General features: G+C 42.6%; 1 long non-coding RNA gene across 5 annotated transcripts; it reads right to left on the bottom strand.

The window, feature by feature from the left end:
• On the bottom strand, positions 1 to 27,454 carry LOC132336669 (uncharacterized). 5 transcript variants are annotated; one of them, XR_009488913.1, is made up of 7 exons: positions 27,354 to 27,454; positions 16,835 to 21,775; positions 16,344 to 16,626; positions 4,811 to 9,702; positions 4,542 to 4,651; positions 4,162 to 4,427; positions 1 to 1,940 (listed from the first exon to the last, which is right to left on the bottom strand). It is a non-coding gene; the product is annotated as an uncharacterized LOC132336669 (long non-coding RNA). The 5 variants fall into 5 exon arrangements; XR_009488910.1 differs by lacking the exon at positions 16,835 to 21,775; XR_009488914.1 differs by lacking the exon at positions 16,835 to 21,775 and having other exon boundaries at positions 4,307 to 4,427.

The following is a 27,454-nucleotide window of genomic DNA, read 5'->3' as shown; positions in this document are numbered from 1 at the left end:
TTTTTGAGAATTTCTGCATGCAGATTTAAGTGCAGTTACTTTTGCTTGCTTTCACTCTTGTTACATCAACTTAGATGGGAGTAGGAGTGAGATTTCAAGGACTGGGTCTGCTTTTCTTAATTTCAGTTAATATGGCATATAGGAAGAGATCTGTATTTTTGGCATTGCTTTATGATACTCTGCATGAGTTCAGAGGAGTCCCCAGACAGTCTCTGCAGCAGGAGTAGAGTGGTCCTGGGAGCTTTCCTCCGACCCTGAGAAATCCCAGATTGTCCAAGACAAATGCCTGGAGTTCTCCTATGGTCCTCACCCCAGCCCCTTGGGGAAAGGTATGGCTTGGAAATTCCCACTGCCTGGAAAATCTGCAACAGGGTCTGAGGGCAGCCCATAACCTCTAGGTTTGAGCAGCTTGAAGAAAGCTGCTGTGAGAGCAGCTGTGAGGAGGACTTGGGCTGCTGGACATGACCCTAAATGTGCAGTGGCAGCTCCAAAAGCCAACCACATCTTGGGTGCATCACAAGAAACTTCATCAGCAGGTCAAGGAAGGTGACTCTGCTGAATCACTCACCCAAAATACTTTTCCCTGGGGTCCCCACCATAAGGAGGATGTGGACCTGCTGGAGCAGATCCAGAGGAGGCCACAGAGATGATCAGGGCTGGAGCCCCTCTCCTCTGGAGCCAGGTTGGGAGAGCTGGGGGTGTTCAGAGTAGAAAAAAGAAGGCTCTGGGGAGACCTTAGAACCCCTTCCAGTGCCAGAGACCTGGAGAGGGACTATGGACAAGGGCCTGGAGTGGCAGGACAAGGGGGAATGACTTCAAACTGACACAGGGAAGGTTTAGTTTAGATATCAGAAAGAAATTTTCCCCTGTTACGGTGATGGCACCCTGGCACAGGTTGCCTAGAGGAGCTGTGGTTGTCCCATCCCTGGAAATGTTCCAAGCCAGGTTGGATGTGGCTCTGAGGAACCTGGTCTGGTGGAAGGTGTCCCTACCACTGGGTTTGGAACTAGATGGTCTTCAAGGTCCCTTCCAATCCAAACTCTTCTGTGTTTCTAGGAGGCTGCACTGGGGTTTGTGGATACACCATCAGAAGGCTTATGTGCTGCACTGGGACTTGTTGATACACCATCACTTTCCACATTGAATTGCTGAACAAGTGTGAGCCCAGCCATTAATTGGACTGGGGAACTGTGGTTGTTTCTGGACCACGAGAAGACCACAACAAGGAGAGTTAGTCAGGTGTGAGCAGTACTCTGCAGGCTGATGTTCCACAATAAAGAAACAAAAATAAGAGAGAAGCATTAAGAAATTAGTTGTACACATGACTGGCACATAGTTTCCATCCAAATGGGTTATACAGTAGGTGCAGATGAGATCATAGGCTGCTATTTAAGGAGGAAACCTCTACTTACATAAATGTCTGATTATGCAACTGTCATGGAAACCACAGATGACAAAGATTTATTAGATTAGCTTGTCCATTTCCTCAGAGCACAGGATTGTTCCTTGTGGTTTATTTTTCACTCAAGATTTTAAGAACTGATTGGTGTCTGCTGGTGTTGAGCTTAAGAAGAAATGATTTATAGTATGAGTGGTCCCATTTCTAAAGGTGATTTTCTTAGGAAACTCAGGAATAGAAGTGCTTAAAGTCACTGGTCGCATCCAAAGACCCTCACACCAGAGTGGAGTTCATCCTTGTCGTTGTATGCTTGGAGTGTTCTGGCTTTCATTCCTTAAAACAGAGACTTTACCATTCTGCCTGATCTTTCTTTAGTTTTCATACGCTGATTTTGTTGTCCTTCCAAATAATACTCCATTTTCTCTGGTTTTGCACTCTGCCAGTGTGTCCCTCATGGTTGCTGCTTAGCCAAGCTATACAAATTTTGCTGCTCTTAATCTTTGATCACAGGTCAGTCTTTTGAGCCATGTTCATTTTGCTGCTGCACAGGAAAATTGGCAAAGATTAGTATTTTAATCTTCTTTCCCTGTTTAAAGAAACCCCAGGACACAGACTGAGTGGTTTTCCCATCACTTGAAATTAAAATGTTTAAAAGTAAGTGTATTTATATTTATTTTTCTCAACTTTCAACTAGTTCCTCTCAGTCATTGATTTGGCTGCTCTTCTGCCTTAGAAATGGTCCTTTTTGGAACAAATTGAACTTGAGTTTGGCTTCTTATAATGAATAGAGTAATGTTGTTATGTCATGAGCTATATGATTTAGTCTCACCCATGTTCATTCTGCAGAATTAACCTGAACTGGTTATAAGCCAGTTGGGTTGTCCATTCTCACGGGACATGAGATTTGGGAGGATGCATAGCAAGACAGAGACAAAAAGATTAATGCTAAATACCAGTGATATTTAGCATCATTTTTGTCAACTGGTCCCTCTTTGATGGTGTTTTCCTCTCACTCACAATGTGTTTGGTTGCTGTCATTTTCCATAAAGGTGGTCTCCTTGTTCTGAATCCCAGTGGTTGCTGAACTCAACTCCTGCTCCCCTCATGTCCAATTCAGATAACGAGAAACAAGTATAATGGGTATTTCTTGTTCTTAAGACCTATTGAAGGCCATGCTTAAAGAGTTTAAAGCATTACATGATTTTTATGCGTAGTGGGACTTGAGCCAGGATCACAGGGCAAATTAAATTCAGGCTCTATCAGATCCCAGGAAAGAAACAAGCTGGAGAGTTGAGCCCTCTCTTCTGACAAGGGATTCCAGAGCCAACCTGTACCTGACCATTAATGGATGGTCACCAGGGAAGCTGCTGCTGCAGAACACAGGGAGAAGCTGATAACCAATTAGCATGAATCCACTGAACAATTGCACCAGGCTTGCAAGCTACATCTGGCCTCACTGAAGTAATTTGAAAAACTCTTAGTGTTGGCACGGTTCTCACTGCCAGCCCTGCCAAGCATCTTAGCAGTGACCTACACCTTCCCCATCTTGCTCTAGGGCTATTTTAGCCAGGGCTGTCAGTGGAACTGAATTGTTCCATTATGTGGTGCCTTTTCAATGTGGAAAACTGCTCAGGAGGGACCACTCTCTAAAACAGAGGAGAGTAACTCAGTCTCCAGGGCCAATTCAGTCACTGATTTTTATTTATTTGTGATTTTATTTTATATTTTCCTGAGGCAGCTGATACAGAGAGCAATTACAGTGGTGACATTTTTGGTGCTGTGGATCTCGCCTGACTGTGCTGTGGAGGGACCTGTGCTTATTTAAAATGAAACCCCACTACATGGCAGTGCTTTCCAGGTGTTACAGAACTGAGACAGATTTGACCCTAGAGATGAAAATTTGAATTGCAATGTCTCACCCTGGATATCCTTCCAACAGAGAGAAGACAGTGAAGCACAGTGCTTGTAGGATGATTTAGAAGACAAAAGCACTCCAGCCACTCATTTTAAATCACAGCAATTGGACTATGCACAGCCAAGCCAACTGGTTTTGGAGCAGGTCAGATGAGTTCCAACCTCCTCTTCAAGTATTTAAGGGAAGTCCTTAACAAGAACCTGCTTTGTTGCACTTCTTAAAAGAACAAGTTGCCTGAGAAGAACTTGCTGGTCCCCTCCCCATTTTTCCATAGCACATGCCCAAGTTGATGCTGTCCTGTGTCCCACAAACAGTAACATTTCTGCAGGAATGATCCCTGAATTTAACCTAAAAGCCTCTGAGAGCCTTCTAAATAATTTCAGCATGAGCTATCCTTAGGAAGTTAAAATCAAAGACACAAGGACCAGCATATTTAATAAGATGGAAATGACAAAATGAGAACCACATTGAAGGATTTGGGACTTTTCTCCCTGTATGGATTCCAAAAGGGATCATGAGTTTGCAGTGTTCTGGCAAGCAGAGAGATGCTGTGCATTCAGCACAGGCAGCAACTACATCTCTTTCTAAATTATGTTATCAGAAAACATCTATATTGTTCATATGAGTCTAGAATATGCTCTGAGAATAAAATGTTCCTTGCATAAAGAGCACGGCTGGAGTAAATCAATGAGGATGCACTCAGAAACATGAATTAAAGGTAATACAAGTCTTTAGTGTGTTATCACAGGGAGGGAGCAGAGTTTGAAAATTTAATCTTCCAAACCCTGCCTTCCTCTCTAGGAAAGCAGAACTACTCAGAAATTCATAAGATTTAAAAATAAAATACCTGTCTCCTCTCATCCTCATCTTTACTCAGGTTTTTACTCAGTGCTGGTTCCCAGCATAGTAGATGAGTGTAATGTTTTTCTTCAGATCTCAAAGTTCTGCTGAGTTAAGGAGTTATCTTTCTGCAAGTGTCACAAGTTGAGTACCTTGGGTTTGAGATACATGCTTTGGGACACCTGAAATCTGATTGCTTGAGGTGCCAAGAGCCCATCAATGATCCAGTGGGAAGTCAAGAAAATCAGGTTCCAGGCTTCTTCAGAGCACCACCTAGAAATTCAGATTTTCAAAGTTAACAGTGATGTCTGAATACAAAACAACAGCAAATCTGTGATAGAGGTAGGAACAAAATCTAGACTGTTTTACCTGTCAAGCATGTAATACCTGGAGCTCATCTGTAGAGGGGTAAGTAATCAGGCCACCTTTGGACATTATTAGTAAGGGACATGTCTGTAAATGTTATCATCATGGTCTCCGATGGTCCCAGATATTTTCTGTTATTAAGGCAAATGAGAAACTAATGTGAATTTTCCTTCAGTGTATTAATTCTGCATCCCCTTTGCAGATATTATTTCAAATGCAAAATCTGAGCCTCCCCTATTCTCTGCACAGTTCATGCAGAGGGTTCCTGCTCAGGCACATTTGTTACCTACGTGACACTCATCCATCATCGGGATTGCAATTGTGAGGGGTGGAAAATGTTCTTCTCACTTCTTGGAAGGAAAAAGGACCTTACAAAGAATTTATAAGCTTCTTCAGCTAAATTAATTATTCAGGAAAGGGTATTTTTCATTGCAAGGAGCATAGGCGAGCAGATTCCATTCATAACTCAAATGCCAAACGATTTAAGCACCTATGGTTTTAGTGGCTTATTTGATTAATATTAAGGTGGTGGAGCAGGGGGCTTAGTGTTTTGGGTCGTTTTTTTTTTCCTTTAATGCTTTTTCCTGTTGGTCAGAAAGCTGCTCCCTTTTCGTCACAGCCTGGATAATGAATTGAAGTGTACAAAGCCAGTCATACAATACGCAGCAGCAGCAGCGCGGAGCAAGAATCTTTGGGAAGAGTTTCCATAGAAACATTGACGTCCTCCTGGTGAACAGGACACTGAGTTCCTTCAATGGGAGGTATGGGGTTTTAAAGGAGCAGTGAGATGGCAGGAAGCCAAGCCAGCAGAGCTATGACTCTGCATCTCCCAGCAGAATAGGGGGTTGGAGCTGGTGGGAGGGGAAGAAAAAAAAAATTACCCAATTACCCTCACATTATCAAAATGTCAGATTTGATGGTTGCTGCTTGAATGGTACCTGGTAAATAATTAAACTGCTGACCGCAATATATGTGAGACCTGGCAGACAAAAATCATAAATACTCAAGACGGTGAACTAGTAGCTTCTAAAAAATCTTGTCAGATTTTGCCACAGACTTCATCCCCAGAAGCCTTAAATTCAACACAAATTGTCATGATGCAGGCACAAACCTCCCAGGGACGAACAAGGATGCACTCGGCAATGCGCACCCTCCCCTTCCCTGCTTGTCTTGGAATGAGACAAGTGCTTTGCTAATGTTCCAGCTCTGTGTTTTAAATAGCCCTGTGTCTACCCAGCTAAATAGTGTCAGAGTAGCTCTGTCTGTTTCTAGAAGGAAAACAGTCAGAGGAAATGTTTTTGCCAGAAATGTTGGAAATCATACAAAATACAAAGGCAGCATGTGAAAGAATTCACTGCTGAGCACTCCCCAGTGTTTTTGTTCAGGCTCACAAAATGCTTCTTTTCAGAGCAATTTCCAGATAAGACAAATGAAGGTGACAGTCCCTTCTTGGAAAGAGTGTGACCCACCCCATGGCCCATCTGATGCCAGGTATGTTGTTCAGAGCCTCCCCCTGGCCATGGGAGTTTTGGCTCTGGAGTGAGCACAACTCAGCCTGAGAAAGTGACCAGCCATCTGACCTGACAGGGTTGCTCTCAGCCTTCGTGGTTTCCTTTAGCTCTGACTGAGCTGTATATCTCTAGCACAATTCAGATGACTCTCTGGGGTACCTGAATGTATTTCAGCATCTTACATGTTTGTCACTCTTCCAAACAGACTCATAAAATGGCTTGGGCTGGGAGGGACCTTAACACTCATCCAGTTCCAACCCCCTGCCATGGGTACCGACACCTTCCACCAGACCAGGTTGCTCCAACCCCATCCAAGCTGGCCTGGGATATTTCCAGGGATGAGACAGCCACAGCTTCTCTGGACAATCCATGCCAGGACATCACAAGCCTCACTAGGAAGAATTTCTTCTTTGTACCTAATTTAACCTGCTCTCTCTGTCACCTTTAAAAATACCAAATACCCCAACACCTTCTTGGGGTGAGTCACATGAGGTGAGGAGGAGCACCCATTGCAGCTCTTCCTCTATTTCTCTCCAGTGCTGATATCTCAGGGGTGACTTGCTGTTTACCCAGCAAACCCCTGTGGTGTGGAGTTTCCTTTGAACAGGTGAGCTGGTGGGAAGCTGTGCTCCACTGGGACAACACGGAGAAAGGAGGGAACTTTGCTCCATGCAGGAGCAGGTGCTGTGGTCTTGAACCAGCCTTGTCCACTCTGCAGGGGAGCTTCCATTATTCAAAAGTATCTTGCAGGTTTCCACACATCTGTTTCTTGTTCAAATCCCTCCAGAGTGATTATCAAGAAATACAGGGCATCCACAACCTCATTACAGTTGAATGGGAGCCCCCTGCACCTTCTGTAGTCTGCTCCAGACAGTCTTCAAAGGCCTAAGACTGCAGCATGGCTGCTGACCTTAATCCCTGTTCTTTGCAATGCTCAGAGACCGTGACTATTTATACTGCTCTTATTGCAATGCTGAAAACTCTGCTGAGGGTGAAATTATTTCAAATCTATATGAGTATGATGCCACATGAAGTTCTGGTTTGTAATTTCATAGCAAAGACATCCATTTATGAAATGGGCTTCAGGTAGGGTGTTTGATACAGAACATGGCATTGATCTATTTGCAGAATGTTTGCAAGATCATTTTGGTTCAACCTATTCAGCAAGATTCACTGTAGACAAAGAAAGACAGAAAAATCAGGAAGTCGGAGGATCTCAAACAAATGTCTTGAGTTCCAGGGACTTATTGGGACTTATTAAGATTGTTTCACAGGATGATATGAATGTCTTTGAAGGGAATAGGACAAGTGGGTAAAACAGATGTCCATCTTCCTGAGGAGTACTTCACTTTTTCATCCATTTGTCTCAGTGTTGACTTAACCCTGTTTTGTGGATGCAGAAGAAAAACCTATTTAAAATGAGGGATATTTTGCTTGAGCACTTTGTCCTTATTTGTAACTTAGGGGAATTTGAAATCTCATTATTCTTTCTTGATTAACATACCTTTATAAGGTGTTCAGCTAGAATGACCAATGAACTTGATTTATATATCCAGGTAGCCTGGATTTGCATGGGCCAGGAAAAGATTGAAGGCAAACCAGACCCCACAACCACCATGATTAGACAGCTGAGTCAAGGTAGGTCTGGGACAATGCCTGTAGCTGATCTGGAGGGGCAGAGATCATGCCCAACCTCTGGTTGAAAAACCCACAGCGCGTGGGACTCACGTGCTGGCATGAATCTACTTGTGCCTACACAGAAAGAGTGCTCAGTTCTACTGAATTAGGAAGAAATACAGGTAGAGTAGGGGGATGCTCTGGTCAGACTGCAGCTGGGCCCTCTAAGCAGCTCGGCATGGTATTTTTGGAAGAGTGAGCAATGACTGAAATCATCTACTTGACTGGTATTAAACCAGTGAACTGCAGCAGTCCTGAATTTCTCTGAATCAAATCTTATTACGACACTTCCTTTGGCAGAGGTGCTCTCTCATCTCTTCTCTTCCAGATGATCCACAGAGCTCAGTGTTGTGCTGAGGGCACTGCCCCAAATGAGCTGTTCTTACTCCAGATGAACGAACCATTTTTCAAAGACATAAGTGCAATGAAATGACATAAGTGCAAAGACTTAAAGTGCAATGAAGTTGCACTTAAGTCTTATGAAACCTGATGGCCCCTGATAACCCTTTTGGTGCAGTGCTGAACTGGTGGGCAAACTCCTCAATGGAAATGAATTAATTCCCATTAAAGGCAGATTTCTGTGCTGCTGGCAGGACCATGCACCATGCCCAAGGGTCTGCAGCAATGCCTCAGTGATTCTGTACTGGCTCATGCTTGGTGGAGAATTCCTACAAATGTCTCTGCATGCTGCTTAAAACTTGTAGACAGGCAGTCCCCTTTTCATATGTTGCAGTCAAGAGCTGCCAAAGATATGTAGATGTTTATATTCAGGCATTTCTGTTCAGAGGAAGCATTGGTGCCCAGCTCGCTGGCTGAACAGGGGAAGTCTCCCTCTGCACCTGAGCCTATTCCCTTTGGGTGGATCTTCAGGAAAACTGCAGGAAGAACCACAGCCAGCAAACACTTTGCAAATCCTCTACCCAGACACACTGCTGTTCCTGGACTAGAGCCCATGCCAACAGCAGGGAAATTTTATTTCCTGTGATACATTGTTTGAGCTTTCCTTCCAGCAGATCCCGCTTCTTTTTCATATCAGCTCCTCTGCTGAATCTAGGACACAGGAGATGCTCAATCCTGCCTTCTGGGCTCTCCTTCATCAGATTTACAATGGTTTTGTGCTCCAACAGTAATCACAAGCTGCTTGCATTAAATGCCACACTATTGGAAACTCCAAAGGGCTCTGAGTCTTTGATCATTCCTTGCAACAACAGAAAACAAAGTATTTCTTTGAATAATGAAAAATGAATTCCCACTTTATCCTTCAAAATGGTGGTGGATTTCTGTGCCTTAGATGTTATACAAGCCCATTGCAGTGGCCATTTTGAACAACTAAATTTCCTATAAACAGCTGAAGATTGAGAGCATGTGCTGAAGAACAACAAAAAGGAAGAACAGATTTTTTTAAATATGGGAATTTGATACCAAAAATTAAGCATGGCCATAACAATTACAGCCATCTTGTGGGCATTTTAAAAAAAATTAAATAACATTGATAATTCAATTTCAGTGGTAAAATGCTTGTAAATGAAAGAGGTCTAGCATATAATCTGGGGAGCAGCTTTCACTGTTTTGTTGTTGTTTTTTTAACTTATTTTTCAGGAATACAGAAATTCTCAAATATTTTCCTTCTTGCCCTGTAGTCAACAAATATTAGGAAAATTAGATCTCATCTGGTGCTACTGTTTTAATGAGGGACTTGCTGAGAGCATCCAATGAAATGTGTTATTGCTCACACTGCAGTTGAAGGGACAGGAGTGAATTTTTTAGCAGAGATTTCCTTTCTTCCATTGGTTCATTAAAGTTAGATATATGACAACACAAGCTTTAAGTTAAGAAGTTGGCAACAAATCAACAGGCTTCACAGAGTGATTAAGGATCTCTTTCTGCAGATGCTTTGTACATGTTCTTTTGGCTCTGGTTGTCATCCATCATTTCAGGAGCTCCTCAGGTTTCACGGGGTGTTTCATGTTGATAGGATCTCTAGTCAAATTCTACTGAAAAAACAAATTGGAAAGTAAGCATTTCATCTGAATCTATGCATATCATAAGGAAGAAAAAATACATTCTTTCATTTGTCTTACTTTTATATGGATCATATGGGCCGAAACACTGAACTTCACATCTGAATTCCAAAAACTCCAAAGCATTTTGATTTAGCCCATAATAAAATCTGCACTGGGATTTCATAACAATACTTTTTAATTCAACTCCAAGAAGGGATAAAATCCTCTGTGAGAGCGTTTGCTCTGTTAGAAGTTTTTGTTTTGACTTTTATTTTCTTCAAGCTTAGTAATCTGTATTCAAGATTTTAAATACATATTTACAGAACAAACAAACCTTCTCAGAATAATTTCTGCAGGCTTTTCATCACATGCCTCAGAGTGGAAGAACAGGCTGTAGGATTTCTTAACTCTGTGACAAGAAATAACTGGCTGTGAATTTTGGAAATCCTATCTGGCATGTGTTCAAGCTGGTATTAATGCAAACCACCCCATGCCAATCTCCTGACTCACCCCAAATGGCAGTTTCTGACACTCATCCCATTGCTGGCCTTCCCTAGGAAGAAAACAAAGCAGCTCCTCCCTTCCTTCCTGAAACTTCATGTGCTCCAACGGCTGCTGGACAGGGGCATCTTCTGTGTTTTCAAGTGTTTAACTTGGGGAGTGAGGCTGTGCCAGTGGATCTTAAAAAGGTGTTTGCAGCATTAAAATTGATCTCAGCTCCGCAGTCCATGGGCACAGAGTGTCCTTCATCCAGTCCTGGTGGTTTCATGTTTGTAGCATGAAAACCTCTTTGCAGCAAGTACGTCAAATTCTCCTTCTGACTCTGGTGCAAATCTCTTTGAAGACAGATATATGTCAATTATAGCATCATGTTGCTTCTAAGTTCTATATATATCTATAGGACTCGATGGTCTTTTCCAACTCAAGATACTCTATGATTCTATGGTATTTATGTATTTATATATTATTCATGTAGTGTATAAATATCCAAGTAACCACTATCCAGATGCAGGCAACATTTGCAAATGAAGATGCCATTTAAATACCACAGTCCTGCAGAATCTTGTGTGTTGGAGGAAATCTCATCCCACATTTGCTTGTGCCAGTTCCAGGAGGTTTTTTATTCCTTGTCCTGCAGGCGAGATGTGAGGAGTGAAGGGCAGAGGCTATGCTGCTCTAACTATTAATTTCTTGACCTCTGACAATTTTAGTTTTTTTAATCACAGCCTTTTCTAAGAACAGGCTGTGCAGTACAACTTGCCATATAAAATCCTAGATAGATATGGAGCTGGATTTGTGATGCAGTTACTGGTATTTCATTAACCTTTATCTTGACAAGTGGAAATAACATGCAGTGATTCAGGGGAAATTTTTCACTTGCAGAGAAAAATGGTGCCAAGAGAAAGCAAGTGGGCTACAAATTAATAAATACGAATCTCAATAGCAGGAATCAACTTCCAGCAGGAGTTGGCTGCTTGTCTGTGTTTTGGACTCATCAGGGCATGCGGGGCATGACAAAACCACGGCTCAGGAGCCTATGGGTGACCTCAGCCAGCCTCAGGGCCAGGGTGGCCCCCCTCCAGCCTCCCTCCTCTGTTTTTTTCCCCCCAGATGAAGACCTGGTCCTCAAGGATTGCCTGTCCTACCATGGGCTGTGGCCTCTGCATGCTGTGTTGTTTCTTCAGCCTTGTGTCTCCACTGCTAAAAGGCTGCTAAAAGGCTTTTGCTCTGCAAAAAGGCTGCTTATGGATATGCGACCACCAACTCTCCAAAACCCCAGGGAGAATCTTTTTTAGGAGGACCTGAGCAAAATACAGCCCCTCTACAACTGCAGCCTCAATGGTGGCCAGCAGACTACCCTGGACGAGAGCTGGTGAGTAATAAAGATAACTGATGTTTTTCCTAGTGAAAATCAGCCTGACTCAACTCAATTTTGTTTCATTTATTGTTATTTGTATTGCTGTGATGGCAGACAGCAGATCTCAGTTATTGAGTCCAGGCTTTTATCACCATATACCAGGACAAGGTGCCTGCTGAAATGTTTCCAGACTTAATTTAGTAGGAGGCAAAAAAGAAAAGGCTAAGTCACTTGCTCACTGCTGCCCTATAATTCAGGGCTGCCCTACTCCTCACTGAGCACTTTCATTCACCCATGGTGGCATTTTTTCCTGCTAGTTTTGCCTCGCTCTAAGCAGAGGTTTATAGATTGTAAATACCATTTGTTTTCCAAATAAAAGATCTATTTGGCACATATATTTCAGGACCTGCTACCGGCAGGGGCTGCTCAGATCCGAAGCTTTTTATTGAGATACTGATCTGAGGCATCAGAAGAACCAAACATGCAGTGGTGACCCCATGCCACTCGCTCTGGCTGTGCCATCCTCTAGTGAGTACCACAGTCCTGTACAATCAGTTCCTCTGTTAGATAAAGTCAGGATCTCTTCCTGGGCAGGGATGACATAGAAAATGTCTCTCTGGAGCTGGTATCTTCCAGGAATAATGTCTCTCTCAAGCCTATGTCTAGCACAGGATAAGCTTCCTACTGCTTGAAATACCCATCAGCCTCTCAAGCCCTTTGCAACATTGTGGGCGCTGCTGATGCTGGGAGCAGTTGTACCCATCACTGCAGCCGCCAAACAGAAGAGATTCCACAGAGTTCAACAAAGTATCAGGGCCTGGATCCATGCATCAACTGAAGCAGAATACTTCCCAGATCCAGAGAGAAAAACACAAACAAAGAGAACCTAGAAGTCAAAGAGACAACAGCTGGCTGGGAGACCAATGCAGAAAAGCTCTGCCCGAGGTCGGAGGTTTAATGAGAGCTGAGTAGGGTGGGACTTGGCATAGATAGAGGCTGTTAGGAACAGTAGTTAAGAACAGAATATGCAGATAGTGAGAGGGGAGAACAGCTGAAAGAGGAGGCTGGGAGGAAAGCAGGTAAAGGGGTGTAAATTTTGGCTTGTGTATACCAGTTCAGCTGCTACAACCCTGCAAGACGTAGTCTAGCATGGCAAAAACCAGACAGTTCCAGAGGATCCCTGCAGGAAGCAAAGCTGCTCAGCTGCTCTAGGGGGACAGAAGTGGTGCTAACACTGAGAATGGGCACTCCTGCTCTCCTGCTGCTCTAAGGCTTTGTCCTGACCCAAGAGTTGGAGGCAGTTTCTCTGGCTTTCTTTTGGGGGGGTTTGGTGGGAATTTTGTTTGTTTGTTTTGATTTTTCTTTTTGATTTTTCTTTTTATTATTGTTGTTGTTTTGAGGGGTTTTTGGTGTTTTTTACTGTCTTTTTTTTAAGGCAGATTCCAGATAGGTTCTGCAGTGGCAGCTCTAACTCCTGCCCCAAGTTTCCTGGGCTCTCCAAGCATCCCAGTGCTTGCTGAGAATGACCCTAGAACTGAACTAAGACTGTGCCAAGTGCCACTTCTGTGACAGTGGCTTGGACTCACCATGACAGTGGTGTTGGTGAATCTCTGCTGGTCTGACCCACCATGGTCAGGGTATCCCAGGCTAGTATCACCACCCAGGACCAGCTTTCACCACCCACCAGCAGTACAGCGGGTGGGCAGAGGGGTGAGGGTTTGTCTGCCCTGATCTCAGCTCACATCTTGGCTTGGGAAGACATGCCTGGCATTCTGGGCAGCAATGACTGACCCTTGAAATAAATAATCAGCCATTCTGGAGGGCTGTGCCTATGTATTAGGAGAAATATTGCTCTCTTCCAGCCTCAGCTGTGTAAAAATGCATTGCTTCTCTTTATGAGAAATTCTTATCTCCATCTGTCAGTCATCTTGTCTCAGTGGGGAAAAAATCCCCAAGCCCTGTCATATCAGAAAATGAGAAAATTATCAACATCTAGAGTGTATGTGGAAAACAGGAGCTCTTTCTCCATTTGGGAGAATTGAATCTTGATTGTAATGTGTTATAAATGTTAGTGGCTTCTCAGAGTTTCAAAAATGTTAATAATCCTGAGGTACCAAAATACTTTGCCTTGGAGTTCTCCGTATTAAAAACACTGTCTTGCCCTCTGCAGCCATCTCCAAGTCTCTCAGAGATGAGTGGTCCTATATATCACTTTATGCATTCAGGAAGCAGAGGCAGGATTAATACATTCATGCAAACACAACAGACTCTGATGATTGCCTGTGTATCAAGAGTCAGGATCCAGATCTGGTGCCTAAGATCAGCTTAATAAGTACTATCAACTTCTGCCAAGCATAGGAATAGAAAAAATATGTCAATAGCTGTAGCTTTGAACAGGAATCCTTGAGTAAAGGAAATCTCTTCAGATTTCCACTGGCCTCGTTACACTGCCTTGGGGAGAAAGAAGGGAGCACAGAGGAGACAGCCCCAAGTGCTACAGCTGGGCTATGAGGGGGTCCCATTTGTCTCAGGGCTGATAGCCCACCCCTCTGCATCACAGCGGGGTCTGAGCCGGTCTGGGGTCCTTCCCCTGAAGAGCAGCCACTGACAACACCTGCTGCCCCTCAGGTGAGTGGGTTAAGCCTCCCATCCTCCTCTCGTAGAGCCACACATTTATCCCTGGGCTGCCCAGGGTCTTGTGCTATTGTTGCTGCCTTCAAAAGAGTTGATTTTGGCGCTAACTCCCCATGGGAAACCTGCGAACAGCTCCTTCTCCCTCAGGCTATCTCAGACTCCAGCAGAGTCCCAGCTCCTGTGGCTGCACACAGGTCTGTCCCACTGCTTTGGGCTGTCACTCATGAACATGTTCCTTCACATGCTCCAGGGCAGCCTGAAGCAGCCAAGGCTGCCACATGCCACCGTATCCCCAGGCATGCAGAAGAGTAGTTTAATTCAGATCCAAGCTTTATCAAGGCTACCTGGAATCACAGGTTTGAGTCCTGGCTCCACTGAAGCTGGCTGAGGGCTCAAGTGGAAGAATGTGGCAGAACTTGCTACTTCTCCAGGCACTCCTGTGATAGGACTCACAATTACATCTGAATCTGTTCGGCTATTTTCCTTTTAAATATCTGTCCCTTTTGCTTTTATGAGTCATCAACTGTTTTATTTCCCTAGCAGATTAGATTGTTCCTCTCACTGTAGCTTTGGGCTTTTGCAGCTGAATGGGACCCACGAGACCTGAGCATGGAGCATTGGGATCGACGACACAGTAGAACACAAAAAGGGCAGCTGGTGCTCAGCAGACACCACAAGTCACTTAAAATGTCTTTTTTTTTTTTTTTTTAGCTATTGTTTGGTTAAATGTGGTACCTGCAGCTTGAACAATAGGCAGAAGCAGGGTATTGCACTGATGGGCTGTTATGGCATGCAAGGTGAGGTTTCAGTGTGGGAAGCCAGAGGCAGCACATTTACCTAGCAAGTCCTTCCAGGCAGTCCATTAGCTGAGCTCCCAAGAAGCCACACAAATTATGTTTATTGCATTTCTTTGAGCCCACACTGGGGAAGTTTATTTAAACTATTTGGTGTGGGGAAAAATGGATGTTGGCAGGGCTTTAGGTTCCAGCCAGGACGGAGCTGTGGGAGCTGCTCCCAGAGAGAGGTCTAGGCCACCCCCACTGGGCTCTTCTTCCTCCTGCATCAAGGTGTGCTGAGCCCTGAGGAGAGGTTTCCAAACCTTCTTTGAGTCAGGTAGGTTATTTCTGAGATGCTCAAACTGAATGGGAGTGTCCCACTGCCCAGCTCACAGATCAGTGCCCTCATCTGCGGACCCCCGCTCCACCCCATCTGGCTGTTGTGCTGTCCTCCTTCTGCTCTTCAGAGAGCAGAGGACAAGAAACAGGGTGCTTTCAGACACTTCAGCAACTGCTTTCTCAAAGCTTGTGGTGCTGCTCCAAAGGGAATTACTCTTTGCATGCACCAGTCCAGAGCTTTTTGGCTGCATCAAGTAATGAAATGTAATTTCAGTCTTTTTTTTCCCCATATAAGTTCCTCTGTTCTGAAGCTGAATTGAGTTTTCTGATCTTATTGTCCTTCCCTTTCCAAACAAATAGAACGCTTTGAAAAACTGCCTGTACTTTTATACACCCAACATCTGGTTTTGGTAAAAATTCTGTAACTTTTTAAATACTACTTGCAGTCTAGTGGGAAGGGAGGATGATATTTAGTAGATAATTTTTGCCCTCATTTTTTAAGGAAAAAACCTATCAATTAATTCGGCTGCTGGAAATTGAGAAAGCAGTTGGGCTGAACTTTTAAGTGAACAAACATTTATGGATCTATTTACACCTGCCCTGAAGCAGACCACCATAGGTGGAAACACTGTAATTATTCCCTGTCCCTGGTTTCCACTGCTCTACAAAGATCTCCTGGAGCGGCTTGTTAACAAGTTACTGCTGCACATGGTGAAATTAGAATCAAGTCCTTATTAACAACCAAACCAAACTGACAAAAAATTACTAAAATTGGCAATAGCAAAGGTGAGAGGCATTGCTTTGAGTCAGTTTTTGCTTCTTGGTGCCATCTATTTAAGAAGGCTGAGAATTACAAATGACAAATGTGGCTAGCAGTTGAGCAGGGACAGGGACCCGAGAGGGAGTGATAGGGAGATGCAACAGCAGTTTTTCTTGTGTTCCTTTTTCCATCACTGCATGTTTCCAAATTAATTCCTCTCCCTAAAGAGTCCCTCTCCTTTGTTATCTTCCCACTCTTCTCTCACCTCCTTCTCCCTTGGTTTATATCTCAGAGCAGATGATCTCCTCTGCTCACCATCCAGGTTAACTCCAGTTTCAGTATCAAAGGTCATTTAGGCTGAAAATAGCTTTTACTGGGCCCATGTTAAAACCCAGAAGTGTCTGGTCACCAAATATCCAGCTGCTCCTCAATCAGAGTTATCCATGTGCTGGTACTCCCAGTTCCATGGTCTCAAGCCATTGTGGTTCATCTCAACTCAGGAGGGTTGTGAACTCAGTTACAGCTGTTTAGGCACCACATGGGAGGAGCTGAAGAAGCAGGGAAAAAAATCATTAATATTCATCCAGACAGTCTGTCCTTTAGAGATATTTTTGTTTTTATGGCAAGTTTTGGGGTTTTTTGAAGTGACATTATATTGTTACCACTTTATGTTCATTAGGAAATGGCCAGCGGTGATATTTACTATTGCCTTCTGGGGCACAGAGTCCAAATGACTCTGTGATGAAAAAGCCTTACACTGTTCAGAAGTACAAAATGTGGCTCTTCAGTTCCAAGCATGAAGTAATGATGATTCTGGAGCAAGAGGATGGATGTGCTACAAATTCCAGTGCTGTGAAGTTCTGCCTCTCCTGCAGAACAAGGGAACAGAATCCTGAGCTGGAACAGCCTGGATGGAGTCAGGTGTGTGCTGTGTCTTAGTGATGCACTAAATGTCCAAGAGCTTCTTTACTGTGAAAAGATATTTTAACAAATCATCTTTACTTTGTGCAACCTGCTCTGGGTAAGCCAGCATTAGCAGAGGGTTGGATCAGACATCTCCAGTGGTCCCTTCCAACATCAACCATTCCATGATCCTGTGATGATATTAGGAAAAATTTCTTCACCTAAAGGGCTGCCAAGAATTGGAACAGGCTGCCCAGGGCAGTGGTGGAGTCACCATCCCTAGAGGTATCTAAAAGACTTGCAGGTGTGGCACCTGGGGACATGGTTTAGTGGAGGGCTTGGCAGCACTGGGTTACAGCTCAACTTGATCTTACAGATCTTTTCCATTCTAAAGGATCCTGGGATAAGATCCTGGCAGACTGGTGGGGAGAGGGAACAGACAACTAGCAGTGGAGAGGATTACAACGATGAGAGGATCCCTAAGATGAAAGTCATAGTAGAGATTTCAAAATCTTCACTTGGTTAAGGGACTTAATAGCCTTTCTTGATAGCAGGAGATTTAAAGCAGGTACAAATTCAGTGCCATTGCACTGGAATATCCTTTGGAAGATTTGCCACATGGCTTGCAGCAAGACTTTCAGACTGACTTTTTTTCCCAGCCAGCCATATCATCATCCATCAGACAGTCACTTTCGACTGACATTGCAGAGCATGGCTCTCTCCTTTCTGCCTTACTTCTGTTTATATCTAGCAGACTTATTTATATCTGAAATTGATATAAGTGGCACAATTTCTTTGTTTTATTAAAAGATTCCTTTATCTAAACTTTAAAGGATTTGTTTTCAGATTAAAGTCAACTCAGTATCTGGCACCCCAAAGGTTTTCTTACATCCTAGTCTTCAAGTAAACCTGGAAAAGACATTTTGTGGCAGAGTAGTAAACTATGGTGACTAGGTTAAAGTGGACCTGGCCATGCATTCTTGGGTACTAATAAATGCTTATCATCCAGGCTTCTTAATTATTATTTTCCAAGAGGCAAAACAATGTTGACAGAGTGTGCATTATCAGATGCAAGTCAAGGTAAAACCCAGTGCCAACAGCAAGCATGGAAAATTACATCCCATTGCCCAGCAACTCACAGTCAAGCAAGTAAAATACGATTTGCACAGCTGAGCAGAGGCATTGTCAGGGTGCTAAGCTAGGAGCCACACACTCCTAAAACCCATCTGTCGTGACCTGTTCCTTACTCCTGGGAAAACTTCATGCAGATGGCTGAAAGAGGCTATTAATTCTAGGTACCTTATTTATTAATTTTGGGATGTGAATCTTTACGTCCCCTGACTTCTAAACACACAGTGGTATGCTGTGACTAGGACAGAGCTGTCTCATTCCATCCCGTTGCTGTGGAAGGCATTTTTTCCCAGCTTAGTTCAATTATTCCAGGAATCAGCAGGTCTCAGCACGCACCCAAGCCTCTCTGCCTGTTACCTGCCAGTGTTATGGAAAGGATGGGGTGTTTGCGGGTGCTTTGAAGGAGCAAAGCTGAACAGAATTGCTGAGTGTTATTGTGGAGGGTTGGAGTACAACCTGGATATGAATCATCTTGCTCTTTCTGACCTACTGTCCTAATTGAAACTCATTTATTCCTCAGATGCTCATCACTGCCTGGGTCATACCTTTTCATAATGAAGCAGGAGCCTAGAGCAGCAGGTGTTTGCCCCACTCCTTCATTACGTGACAAATTAGAGGAGATTTAGTAAACAGACATGCTGAATCATGGATCCTCCCCAAACATGACCCCAAATCACTGCCCTTTTGTTTTGTTGTTTTCTGTGGCAGGGTCATGCCAGGACATGGCTTTCCATTGGCTATATGAATTTTACTGCTGTGCATATTCCAGTAAAATCAAAGGCCTTAGAAAAGGGATTCTGTAGAAGCTTTTTTTGTCAAGGCCTTTACACTCATTAGTCACAGTTTAGAGCACAAGCTGCAGGGCAGGACCCTGCAGAGCAGAGTTGCTCCTGTTTGATTGTGCAGGTGTTGACGCTTCTTCAGGAACCTCCATCACTTTGTAGATCAGAGATGATAGATGTCCCAGCCTCATTTTGCAACACATTTAAGAAGCATGCTCTTCCCTGACCATCTCCTATCTCTATTTATTAAAGGGAGGACTGATTGCCTGCTCCAAGATGCCCATAGTAACAGTCTGCCTGGCTTCATCCCTTTGAAGAACTTCCATCCAAGGGCTTATCTTTGCTGCAGAACGAGTTGGGACTTCCGGCCAAGAGTGCTCTGCTCCCTGCTCTGCCCACACTCCTCCTGGCAGGGTAGCAATAAATGGCAGCTGAGTAACCCACCAGTAGTCATAGATGAAGAGGTTAAATGTTGGAGTGGCTACAGACATTGAATCCATCGCTCCCCTCGGCAATCCCCTGGTGCCTCTCTTGAGTCTTCCCAGTGATGTTCTTCCTTGTCATCTAGGCACTTCCCTGATTCAGTTGAATTGGGGACATTAACAATTAATTGTGCCCATTTGGTTGTCACTTGGGCAGGCTGCTGTCAAACATTTAGAAAGAACAATCTGGATAGGAATATTGGGCTTTCAAAACACACTTCTGGTAATAGAAGTGAGAGCTGTCAAATGCAGCCTGGGCTGGGAATAACAACCAACACTAACCTGTCTGGGGAAGTCATGATGCTTTTATGTATTTCACTCCTATTTTTGAAGGGCTCTGACAGCATTTTTTTTAATCTTAGAATGTGTTGCTTTCTTCACTTTTAGAGATTCCTTTTGTTTTCCATTACATCTTTTAAATGTGTATTTATTTTGCAAAGGTACAGTCTTTGTGCTGATCAGCCAGAAGAGACCAGATCTTTAACTCTGGCTGGATTCCAACCCAGCTTTAGATCAGCTCAGAATTTTAGATTTACTCCTCCTTATCAATTTAAAGTGTTTTTTTACAATTAGTTTTATTCTTAAGGGATTGTCTCTGGAAATGCATTTCAACTAAATTTCTTTTAATTCTACACAAGGAAACTTTAGGAGAAAATATCATCCAACTCAGAAGAGAACTTTCAGGGAGCAGATCTCCTGGTGAAGGAACAATTGCATTACTATCTCCCTGGAGCTGGAGATAAATGGGCTTTATCCTCTTTGAGGCAAAGCATTTATCAGACAACAAAAGTTACAATTACTGGCAAGGAACAAGGTTGGACTGTGCAGCAACAAGTGCTTCAGGAGAATCTAAGCCCAATGCATGTGCTGAAGTCAGTCTTTATTTTCTGATATTAAACCAGTCCCACATATAAAGGAAACAAATTTCAGCCTCTTCTTTACTTGGTTTTCAACAGCTGCTCAGTTGCTCAATAGTTCAGCCAGCCAGAAAGGAGATGTTCATAGATAACTGGAAATAAAACCAATTTCTGCCTCTTCCGTGACTGGTTTCACTCCCAGACCCTCCAGCTCAGGGCTGGCATCTTTTGCAAATCCCCAGAGGTGGGATTGCTGGTTAATAATTGCTATAATTCATTTAGGTCATAGCCCTTCTTCTTCTCTTTCTTTTCACTACCTGAGGGAGAGCTGAAACAGAGATCACCCAAGGCACGAGTGATGGTTTAACTTACTGCCACAGTCAGCTAAATCTAAGCTCTCTGCTCAGTATGCGTGGCTCAGTTCACCTCGGGTCTCTGGCACTGCTTCTTACAATTGCCCTTCTTATACTTAAATTTCAAAACCTGAGACTTCTTCTAGATTTAAGCATAATCACACTGTTATACCTCCAAATGAGTATGAGGCTATTTTCAAGATTTTTAAAAAATCCATTTAGAATACTTGGGTCTGTATTTTCTTGCTCATGTATGCAGGTACTTTTAATAAAAGTCTGTTTTGACAAGTGTTATGTGTGTATGCAGCCTTGGATTAGACTGAAATGAAATTGTGAGAATTTATGGAAAAGCTTTTTGTGAGAAAACATCCTCAGCTATATAGCCTTAGAAACTAGAGAGTTAGAGTTGGAGCTCAGAGAGTGGCTATGAATATGGAGCGCCAGAAGCTGGAATAATCTCAAGGGAGGCAACTGCGCCAGCCAGGATGAAAGCTGAGTTTCAGCAGAAAATTGATCAAGATAACCAAGGAGGGGGAAGATGTCTTGTGACAGCAGCTGGATTTGTCGCATTTAGCCTCAAATAGGAGCATGAAACATAAGTTTCTTGGAGGAGGAAAAAGTCAATCAGGAGATTTCATATATGATTGTGAGACTACAGAAAGCTCCAAGGCACCCTGGAACACTGCACCATTTACCCTAATCAGGGGGTGAGTCAGCACTCAATTATACTCAGGCAATTTTATATTCAGTTTTTTATGCGTTGGCAACAAAGCAATTTAGATAATATGGCCACACAGCAGAATCACTTTCTTTACAAATCTGAGTTCCATTAGCTACAATAAAAAGTATGTCACTCCAAGTGCTCATTTCCCAGCATGGAAGATAATTTTCATGTGGGATCAAGAAAAAATCTCTTCTTCCCATTGCCAAACTCAATGTAATTGTGTGACATGGCTGTTTTATCCCTGCTTCTGAAGATCTTAGTTACAGCTACTCTTGAGACTGCTCAGATCCACTGCTGTGTGCAGGAGCTGTCTGAAGTCTTTGCATTAATAATAGCACGTGAGATAATGGCTCCTACTGGATTGTGTGTTCTAGAGAAAGCATTCTGTTCCAGTGAAGTGGGTCAAATGTATGTAGGTACACGAGGGTGGCTCAGTCTATCCATCACAGGGTAAAGAGCTGTGACCTGTGAAACAGAAGAATCTCTGTGAACTTGTGTTATTGGCAAGTCCCATGAGCACTGTCCTGGGGGATTTCAAGGTGTGGCTTTTTGCAGCCTTTTGACATCAGTTCAGGAAAGACGTTAAGCTAACATGACCTTTTGCTTAATCTTTTAAGGCACTTTTATATTAAATTGGGAATTACACCTTTAGGAATCAGAAGTTGGAGAGGAAATGATTGATTTACTATTTGAACTGAGTGATCATTTGAATGCCAGTGACAGACTGGGTCGCCCATGAACTGTTCTTTATATGAACAGGATGCACAAACTGTGTAAAATCTACTATGTATGTCTCAGGAGCAAGCACACAGCTTGAATCTTCATTCCCTTCCATTATTCCTGTCTCTGCGACTTAATGGACTTTAACAGGAGCTGAGTAAGGGCCAGATCTGTAGCACAGCAAGCTCCAAGAGAAATTTCCATCTACTTTTTTTCCTCCATGGATAATACCCTTAAAGATTCAGGGTCAAACTGTCATATCCTTGACATCTTTCCACTCAACTAGCTCTTCATGTCTGCACAAGTACTGGGCTTCTGTTCAGCTGAAAAGAAACACCCTTGCTGTTTTTTGTTTGTATTTTATAAAATACAGATAGTTTTAATGATCTTCTCATGAGGATGATTTTCAGACTGTATTTATCAAGACACAGATATTTGACCTCATTTACTTTGAAGTCACCATCACTCACACTGTCATAGCATGACAGCACAGCAGGTTAACTCAGCACTTCTCAAATCAGACTACCTTCAGACCAGTATCAACACTTCTAACCAGTGCCTTTCCTAAAAGTGATATTCTCCCTGTCACCTGGTAGTCACTAATTAAACCCTCCAAGTCCCGGGCTCAGAATAAAACACTGATAGAAATAGCATGCAGAAAGGCATAAGAAACCCAGTCAACAGTCACATGTTCCAGAGAAAAGGGATTGCCTGAAAGCTTAAAATATGGATGGCTTCTTACTGAGCTGCACTGTTCTTGGTTGTTTTAATTCCTTAGGCAAGAACCAACGGAGATCTTCATGTGGGGATGTTAAAATTATATTTTGTTCTGGATTTTATTGCATAAAATTGAGGCACCTTCCAATCTCGAAAATAAATTGACAGTGCATGGAAATATCCTTCCTCCCCTTCTCATTCAAGGTGTGTCTATATCACTTTGCTGAAAAACTAGAAAACAGTGAAGGCTTCACTGATCTTTCCTAAGTAAACAAAAAGCATTGCTGGGAGACCCAAAGGATGCAGATTTGCTTTAGAGGACATTGTGGTTAGTCAGAAAATGTGGTATTGGCTGAATCTTTGCCTAAATAAAGTTGAGTTTCCATTTATTGCAAAAAGAGACCCCTGGTAGTTCTCAGATGGTATTTTTTTACCCTAGCTGATGATAATCAGAACATTAAAAAAAGTAGCAGAATTTTTATGTTTATTGGACCATTTCAGTAAAGTCACTCCTCTATTGCTTTTTCTTTCAGTTTAAATGGACTGAATGAAAGCTATTTCTATGTACTGATGTTTTTCCCCATTTACTATCTATTTTTTTCCCATTCAGTATCTCTCTTGAATAAGACTGAATGGTTTTCCTGGTATTCCTTTTTCAGGAAAACAAATATTTACTTGCCTTCCTGGAAAATGCTAAGTACACAAAATTCTTAAGTAAATTCTTAGTGAGATGTTTTCAAGCTACCTTCAATTATTCAAAGACTGAAAGGGCAAAAGACTGGCCCTTCATCTTCAGTGTTTATTTTTGATCCCCGTGAAAGTACTGACAGTTTAAAAAGCAGCTTTCTGTCTCTTTAAAACTGTTTATGAATCATTGTTTGGAATGAGCACAGTAAAGAACTTGAAGCTGATTAACTTAGAAGTTCCATGGCTATCAGCTAGGACAGTCCTCATCTAATAATTTTATCTATTAACAGATACTGCACAACTAGCTGACATTAAACTGGCAGGTTCCCAGCACAAAGGTGAACTCGAGTAAAAAATTATATTGGATTTTAATAAAATTTTCTTCAAAGGTCAACCTCTCTAATGCATGAAATCAATCTTCCTTCCTCCTTCTTCAGCCCATTTATTCACAGCTATAGGAAATTCTGATGCTCATAAAATATTTCCCATTCCCTCTCCCTCTTATTATAGTTTCTGTCTACTTGTGACCATTACCTTTCACAGCAGTTTTAGATTACTTACTCCTCATTTCACTCTTTTTTACTGGCCTTCTCAGAATCTGTACCCCATTCTGAGAAATGTCGCTTATCAGGCTCCTCTTCAAGAACAGATTCTACCTTATACCATCTTCAGACAAAACAAACAACTCACATTTTTACTTTAAGTTTCATCCTTGAAGCTGGATGAAACTTTTTGAAGAAAAAAGCTTTGATACAAAATCTTTATTCTCCTGGTTTTATTACTCCTTCTTACCCAACAGCTGCTTTCTTTCTGTGTCTTGCTCAGGACTCTATCAACTTATTCTAGGTAAGCTATAATATTGGTAGCATTCCACTTAGGAGAGGGAGATGTCCTTGTGAGTGCTGAGCTCTAATCTCCAGCTGATCAGTTCCTTCTATTGATGTTGGCCCAGAAAAATTATGTATTCACAGGATTAGAGACAAGCTTGGTGCTCTCCTAGAAGGTGACCTAGCTGTTTTGCCTGAATTCTTCTCCTGCTTATTTTTTACTCTATTGCAACAACGTCACTTACAAGGTGATTTTGTGATTTCCCACCTCAAAAAACCTTTGTGGTCAGAGAGCTTTTGGTACTGGGCAACATCTGATACATCCTTTCTAATCAGTATTTATGGAAAAATCACTGCTGGTAAAGTGAAACCTAAGAGAATCTACATCCCATTTCAAATTCGGTGCTAAGATATCTGCTGGAGAGCAGCCAGGCCTGGTTGCTCACACTGATAGATGGTGGGGAAAAGGAACACATGTTAAAATCAGCAAATGGATAAAATCGGGCTAGAGAGGGATGAATACAATGGGGAAAGCTTTCCAATTTTTCAAGATCAAAGCCCAGGCTCCCATGTTAAAAGGAGAATTTTGATCCCAAATAGGAAAATGTTAAAAAAGAGACTGCACTCTATTCAGGAATGTATGATTACTTCATGACCACCATCAGGACAAATCTTATATATTCTATACAGCAACATCCATTTAGCAGAGAAGAGGATTCCATGAAAACAAGGGGTGGTGAAAATTCTGAGCCTGCCTTACTGCAGCTCTCAAATTCTTGTCCTCATTGACATAATTAGCAAAAATTTTCTTGGTTATATATAATTGCTTTAAACAACTTTTAAGATTAACAAACTGTATTTTGGATTTGGATATGTTCATCAATAAAAAATACTAATTTAGATTTTTAAAGAGAGCTAGTTATTATTTCAGGAATCAAATTTAGATTTCTTTAGCAGAAAAGAAGGGCTCTTTGTCAAGTCTGTGCAGTCTCTGCAAGGTTTTGCAGTAATGTAGTTGTTTTACAATTCAGAGATCTTAGATTTTGAGATTATTCTGCAGAGAGCCAGACTGTGGAAATCATAGTTCAGTTGCTGAGGGCCAGCATTGCAGGATCTGGCTATGAACATGGCATTAGATCAAACCCTTCTTATTTAATACAGATTAAGAAATTCTTCTTACTTCTAATCTCACCCCTGCCCCCTGCCTTGCTCTGAAATACTTGTGTGGATTTGCTCTGCTGGGGAGAAGACTTGTCAATGTCTGTCAGGAGAGATGAGAATATATAGTTTTTCTTTTCTTTTAACATTACTCTTCCAGCTGACTAGAAATGGCAACATGAGTAAAATTTTGCTGCTGGAGTTATTTTGTATTGATTGCATTTTTAAAGATTTTTCTAACAGGGAGGCAGACATTTTGTTATTGCCATGTATTAATCAAAAGGGCTGAAAACACTGCAGGCCCTACTCTAACCCTTATAGATCAAAAAGCCAATTGAGGTTTTAAGAATAAATATGATCCTGTATTAAACTATATTTAGGTGTTAATAATTTAACACTACTACAGTTTGGCCATCTACCTCTGACATGCCATACGTGGACCGCACTGTGATCACTGCCAGACAAAAAGGATAAATTGAAACTTTCACTGGAACATTAGAAGTGGGGTTGATCCTCAACGAGGTTATTCCTGGGACAATGGCCCATCATTAACATTTAGAATCATAAAATGGTTTGGGTTAGGAGGGACCTAAAAATTGGTCTAGCTGCATCTAACAGCAGATTTTTCTACAGCATGGGCTGCACGAGAAGTTTCCTTTCTATAAGCCCCAGAAAAGCACATCCTGATTTTTACAGCTTTAAAGGATCCCATGGCTGCCTTGATTATCAATGTCTTAGCTCTGTACATTTAATTCAGTTCCTAATGCTTCTCATGTAGCACTAAAGCCATATAAAAGAAAGTCTCTGCTTTTAAAACCTGGCTTTTTTTAGCAGCTCAGCAGCAGTTACTGGGCTTGTAAAGCTCCTTATGAAATCTCACCTGAAAACACTTATCTGCAGCACTGTGCAGTTTTTCCCACTTCAAAGGGAAATCTGCTGCTGCCACCCCAGAACTGAGCACAGTGAGAGCTGAACCTGTCACCGGTGGCTGATGTCACCTGTCAATGTGTGTTTGTTGTTCCGTGGAGACTCCCAAGCTCTAATGTCCAAATCAAAAACAAAACTAAACAAACCCCTCTATCTGTCTTTTCACCTTCTCTGTTTAGGGAGTTGTTTCACTTTGTCTCTTTTTGATCTAAACAGATACCCAGGACTCACTTTCAGATTCCCAGAGATGCTACATTAGTTCCCAGTAGTCTCCCAGTTACCAGTGATTGTAATGTTATAACCTTCACATTTTGCTTTTCATTTGGGGTGCATAGTGACAAGTGACCCAGTTTTCACTGAAACTATGTTCAATCCTCTAGACTTAAAAATGGGTGAGAAATACACGGGGAAATTGTAAATATTGTGAATCTTAATAAAGATTTTCAAGTTGTTTGCAATATTGCAATCCCAGGAACATCAACACTGATACATCTGAATAAAAACTATGCTTTACAATTAATTAAGCCTTCCATCAGAAATGTTAAGCTATGCAAAATCCTAAATATTACCCTCTTGTTTGCCTTAATATTTCAGCTTTTGGGTTACTGCCCCCCATTTCATATATACTCTCAGCAACAAAGGGTTAAAAGTCCTGGAATTTCTTCTGAAGGGCACTTCCAAATTTCTCCCGAGGTCCATGTAGCGCTTATGCCAAAATGCTTTATTATTATACAAACACAGCAAGAGGCAGAGAAGAAACAAAAAAAAAAAGCCCTTTACAATTAGTCCTCCAGAACCGGGGCCTGCTGGCAGTGTGAGGGAAACCGCCCAAGCACCAATGCTGAACACCCCGAGGGGCGCTTAAGAGCAAACCCGGAGATGTTTTAAGGAACACTGGGGTGGGTCCCATCCACTCCACTCCATCCCAAACGCCCCTAGAACCCCCGACCCCGCACCAGGCCTCGCCAGCACTAAGAGAAACACACTTCCCTCCCCCCACGGCTTACCTTAGTTCCGCCAAAACCCGGCCTGGATCCGCCCCCCCCGTCCCGCTGACCAATCAGCGGCTGCCGCTTGGGCAGACAGCCAATCGCCGGGCGTTGCTATC

The sequence above is a fragment of the Haemorhous mexicanus genome, chromosome 20 (genome assembly GCF_027477595.1).
Source record: "Haemorhous mexicanus isolate bHaeMex1 chromosome 20, bHaeMex1.pri, whole genome shotgun sequence".
NCBI lineage: Eukaryota > Metazoa > Chordata > Aves > Passeriformes > Fringillidae > Haemorhous > Haemorhous mexicanus.
Note: the sequence above shows the minus strand (reverse complement) of the source record. Positions and strands in the feature narration are given on the sequence as shown.